The sequence below is a fragment of the Rhagoletis pomonella genome, unplaced genomic scaffold (assembly GCF_013731165.1).
Source record: "Rhagoletis pomonella isolate Grant_MI unplaced genomic scaffold, Rhpom_1.0 Rhpom_scaffold_00010, whole genome shotgun sequence".
Lineage (NCBI taxonomy): Eukaryota > Metazoa > Arthropoda > Insecta > Diptera > Tephritidae > Rhagoletis > Rhagoletis pomonella.
The window spans coordinates 8,951,689-8,957,704 of record NW_023458564.1 but is presented as its reverse complement, the minus strand read 5'-3'; positions in this window follow the sequence as shown (position 1 = coordinate 8,957,704).

Here is a 6,016-nt window from a genome sequence, read left to right as displayed (position 1 = left end):
AAAATTGTCTAAGAAACTCGACACTAACCAAGAATGTGAAGTTATTTCCAGTAAGCGAGATAATGTACTCCTATTCCCAAAGATTACAGCCTGTAGAGGGATTTTGAAGATTCACCCAGATGCGGACATCCCTTAAAAAATTGTATGCCATCTTGGGCCGTATTCTTCTTAATTTTATTTAAACATACTGTGGTTTCCTAATCGGACATCTTTCGGAAACTGGTAATTATTCAGAAATTTTGATATTCCGGCGGCTAGATTGCTGTACAAGGGGCTTTAGTCGACCTGGCATTTTCCACTAAACTTCCACTAATATCACATGGGATAGTTATTCAATTGTCGTTGCAGCTTTCCCAATCTAGAGTTCGTATTAACCCTGCTGCAAATACTGCCACATGTATGTATGTATGCAAACAAGCACGCTTGAAGTCTCACCAAATACTAAATAAGCCACAATTGGGGATCACCTATTAATAAAACGTTGGTCGCCAAAGAAAATTCCAGAGCACAGTCAGCAAAAGTGGATAACAGTGATGTGAAGCGCCGCTTTTAGAGACAATCAGCGACACCTATTTCCTATAATACTCATAAGATCTCATACTCACCAAAAATGCACGTAAGATGCGACAGGGCTTGTGCTCCATAAAAAAAATTATAAATAATAACAATAACAATTGTATTGTTATGAAATCGCGAATGTGGCGCAAAAGCAAATGCGACAAAGAGCTGAATGCCGCCGGTGGCGCGCACAACCCACCGCCGACAGTAAGCACAATGGTAGACAAACCGAGCGTAGCGATCCAGCACGCCACTACTCCGCTGGCTCCCTCACTGATGCGTTGGAAACTTTGTAGCATTTCAAAGCGTCCAAGAAGTAGACAAGGTAGAGTAAGATGCTTGTCTTATTATTTTTGTTGCTGCTGCTCTGGTGACAATATTGCAATGCTAACTTTGCTGTTGACATCGGCGTCGCCATCGCCATCATCGCCATACCAACCAGTGATCACAACAGAGTGCGAAAGCGACAGTGTTCATTGGGTGCAAGAAACAATGCCTTCGCGCATAGTGCACACATGCGTCGACACGTACAAACGGGTAGCGAAAATGCCCATTTTGGTCATATATACATAAGTAAAATCGAGCCAGGGGTAGCACCGAAAGCGAGCGGGTGAAGGTTAAACTGCGAACTCCAGCAAGCAAGTCAACACGGCAGACAGTGTTAACGTATGCGCTTATTTTTGGGTTGATATCATATTTGGTGGATAAAAGAGCGCCGGCTCGCGACTCCTAACTGTTGGTTGCTGACTCTGCTCTAGAGTTTTTGTCAAGTGGCAGCTAGCGACGCGGGCAGTCAGGTACATACATACATACATATGTATACAAATGTAAATAAAGACGACAGTCTTTACGTTCGTTCGCAGCAACAAAAGTGATTACTGCAGCGAATGTGACTCGACCCCGACAGTTGTCCTGAGGGACGGGCATTTTGTGTGCATAAAAATGCATTCCAAGCGCATGGGACATAATGATGGCGGCGAGGAGCTACGAAAATGGCATGCAATACACTTGCGTACTATATGGATGTTTCAAAAGTGGGAATCGACACTGATGTGAGACTGCTGCTCAATCGATCGAAGTGGCCCATCATCGATTTGTGCAACTTGCTACCATTGCGTCATTCCTTCTTGAAACGTTTTTGGTTATGATGAGAAATATGTATGCGCCTGCGTCCATACTCATTGTTCGCGCAGATTATGGAGATAACTGTAGCCGTAAATGGAATCCGTGTGGGCAATGTGGCGGAGATGACAAAATAAGGTCACTAAAATGCAACATGAAACTCATGAAGCTTGGGTACTCTTAGGTAAAGAGGCATACACTTGCCACAAAAAGTTTGCGCACACAGTGAACAGTAATACTAGTACTGTAATTAGATATAACACCCTGGCAGCGCGATGATTCTTCAATATACAAAACTTCGAGATATTTTGTAGCCAAAAGTGTTTGACATTATGTTGGAGCAAAGTGACTAGATCTTATTTCAGTGTCTTGTATACGAAAAATTCCTATAAAAAAGGTCACAAATGTGCGAGGGTAGAGGGTAGCCAGTGCATATATGTATATAAAATCGATTAACATAAGCGTCTACCTCCATTACCTGCATCATGTAGATCTCAAACGGCAATCGCCGTCGAGTTGCAGAGCAGCAACGAAATCTAGGACTGACGTGGCATGACTCGTCTCCGACCTTACAGTGCAAGCTCGAGAGTTGGGTATCACCCACAACAACTATTCAAGAAGTTGTGCAAACAAAAGCGAAGAAAAGCTGGGCACCTTTTGGAATGAGTTCCAAACTTTTATTGAGAAAACGGAGGATTGCTCTGGTTGTTTGAGTAATCGCCACAGGATCTGTCAAAACACAGCTTTAAGTTATAGTGTATGCCCACATTCTTGCTCTCTTTTAAAATGAAGCAAATTCTTCGCCAAAACACAGATACTAGTTCTTTTCAGTTCATACAGACAATGAGGAAAGTAGGGAAAGAATTGATGAAGTGGGTGTACCGCAAAGGATCAGTGCTAGGTCCTACATTGTGGAACATCATGTTCGGTGGCATTCTGTAGATTGCAGTTCATAAAGGGGGCAGATTCATATGGGCATCGTCGTTACAACAAAGACGCTTGCCCAGAAAATACTCAGTATCAATCGTGGGCACAGCTATAAAAGCAGTCACGGCCGTTTTAAAGCATACCTTCACCGCTTTGGGCTTTAGTCAAACCCTTACTGCGAGCAATTCGGCCCAGCAGTTACTGAAGACATAGATCACGTATTTTTCAAATGCTCCTATTTTAGCTCCATAAGGTACGCACTTAACAGTAAACTTGGTTTGTGCGTACAACCAGAGAATCTGATATCCAAGTATTAAAATATCTCCGACACTACCAATAATGACAGTCGGAAAAGTCATAGAGAAAGGCGACGTCCGGACAGTACTAGACTTAAAAACGAAACTTCTTAGTGATAGAAGAAAAAAAAGGGCCAAGACAGACTGTTGGTGGAATTACAGGAACAGTAACGGTAGTAGAGCTTAGTGCTCAAACTGCCTCCCAACGAAATACCTAGGGTTAAAGTTTCACACTGACGGGGTTCGAATTTCAGTGCTTCCTCATCTGCAAAAAATACCCTCTGTTTCCTCCAAATCGCCGCTGCAATATCAGAAGCCATTCGACTGTGAATCCATTCATTTGGCAGTGGTAATAACTTCAATTACATGTCTGATCTAGTATCGCTGAAGGCGGCAGAGCGTTAGAACTGCTCTTACCTAATTTAAGCTACTTATTTCTTGTTATCCTGCACATAGGCTCTACAGACCATCTTCTGTTTGTCTATTGGTTAAACTTACTTTTCATCCAGAGATTGCAAGATGATGACGAGATACGCATGTTGAGAGCCGAGCTGGCTGAAGACAAGCAGGTCCTCTTCCTTGCGAGTTCTTCCGCAAGGCCATAATCGGATAAATTTTCGTGGCCCGGCACCTAAGTTGCATGGTTGGCGTACCCCTTTGGCAGGTATTTAGAGTAAATATGCCTAAACTCTGCACTCGATGTGGATTTGTCACATACAGATGTTCTTAGTAGCTGTCTGACTGTTTGCGGTGAAGTGGAGAAGCCACCCCGCAGTTGAGTAAGAGCTTTCGTTTATTTTTTTTTTTACCGACCTTGAAGTCTAATTTGGAGTCATCGGTGCTTATGACCACAGAGTCAGGATACAGGTTCCAGAGACTAGGCACTGTTCCTTTTCTCTCATTGAGGGGATCCCAACACGGTTAAAAATTTCGGTTTTAATTTTAAACTTTTTGGACTACATATGTGACCAAACTAAATTCAGTTTCAAATACAAACCTTCCAAGTTTAAAAAAAGAGAGCACATATGTTGGGTTTAGAATTTAAACAATTCGGTTTAAATGTTAAACCCAAACATTTTCATAATTAAGAATAAAAAAAAACAATCTTAAATTTCATGCTCCGTCTGGTTGGGATTGAACCCGGACAGCCTTGGTAGCAACCAATTGTATCAAGCATCTTTGCACACTCAGCTACAGCCACGCATGTAAATGTGCTTTCATATGTTGAGTTTGAATCAACACCACAATTCGCTGTGCAAACATATTCTATTTCGGTTTAGATTGTAAACCAAATTTTCTATATATGAAACCTAGAAACTAGAATTAAAACATTTTGGTTTGATTTTTAAACCACGAACTTTTTGGGCTAAAATTTTAACCAGAATATATTAAAAATTGCGTAAAACTATTGACTGGTTTAAAAAGTACACTATAAAAGTTTAAAAAAGGCAGTAGTCCCACCGCGGTTTAAAAATTAAACCAAAATTTTTGACCGTGAAAAAGGCGAGATTATGTGTAGTCTAGACGCCTAAGGTTTGCAGGAACGCCGTCCATTATCCTGCAGTGTCCAAATGTCGTGTGTGTTCCATTTTCTCAACACTTTCAGTATAAAGAAATTACAACTCGCCTGTAGTTTCCCATGTATGCGTGTACATCTACAGGCAAAAAGTGAGCAGTTCTCTAAGGCTTTTGGGGGTTTAGGGTAAAGCCCCTGCGATCTTCAAGGATAACACCGTCTGAACCTTGGTTAGGTATATTTTTTTGTAGATTTATCCACAAACGGTTACTAGACTGTCATGACGTAGAACAAAATGGGACTTACAACCACTGTGCGCTTCGAGGCCTATTTTCCCCTAAGGACTATATGCAAGGCTATAGGGAAGGAGTAACCTTGGCTCTCTGATAAGAAACACGTCGAGATATTTGACTTATTTAGAATGAGTCCGTGTGATTATATTTAACGAAGAAACGTGGACGTGAGCTATTTTAATTTCCTTTGCCGGATTGACATTTAGAGCAGTTTTCCTGGGCCAGGTTTCCAAAGCGATTTGTACTATTGTAGATCGCACTTGGAGGTAATTACCCTCAAAACCCATCTCAAGATTCGTCAATTCATTCACATAAAAATATATCAAAAGCTAACTCGAGCAGTAGTGTCAGTATAGTTTATCATCACCAGATTTCTCTGTTTAGCTGAAATATTTGTACGCATATTTTTTCAACCAAGTGTAAGTGCACTAAGTCCGTTGTCAGTTGTGTTGTGGAGAAGACACTCAGTGGCTCTGGGTTCGCTGGGTTTTTGGGAATCAGGCAAGCAGGCAAGTAGGCGCTTAAAGTATTTTGCGATTAAGTGGAATGTCGAAATTGGGTGGTCGAAATGAAAACATTAACACCTAAAATAGCAGCAAATAAAAAACAAGAAGCCAAGTGTAACGAAGCAAAAGCGAATCGAATAAGTTGCCGAGCGAAGGACGCGACGATGGTTAAAATCCAGCAAAAGTAATAAAGTAACGAATGAGCTCGAGGAATTTGAAGTTGTAGACGTTGATATTTACCATTGAATGCGTGCAATGGATTGCGCTAGAGCGCTGAGAAAGTCTGCAAGCACAAAAAAAGCAAAGCAATGGCTCCACTGCATACCGAAAGTAGGCAATGGCGCTGAAAAATCGCAATGCCTCACAGAATGGCCCAAATGTTTTGGTGTATCCATTCACACACACCTCGCCACAGCGCCAGACAGGCACTCAGGCGTACCGGTGCGGACCGTCGACGAACGGGTGCAGTCAGGTAGTGCTTGTTTTTCTTATTTTCTTGCTGCTTAATTTAAGCTGCCAGCGGAGGTGGTTGCGCTGGTGGAGCAGTCAGCCACCGAAGAGTCGGCGGAGAACGCAAATGAAATGTAAGCGGATCCCTGTAAAATTTGCCGCCTCTGAAGTGAAGATTTCTATCTTTTCATGGGAGGTGCACCTCTTTCAAAATCAAAATCAGTGAGTGTGTGCAAAAAAAAAGACAAAAAAATACGCAAAAACAAAGAACTGAAAAAGCACAATCCCAAATTGAAGTGCCACAAAAAGGAGATGTGGCAAAAAATTTTCTATATGTGGACCAAAAAA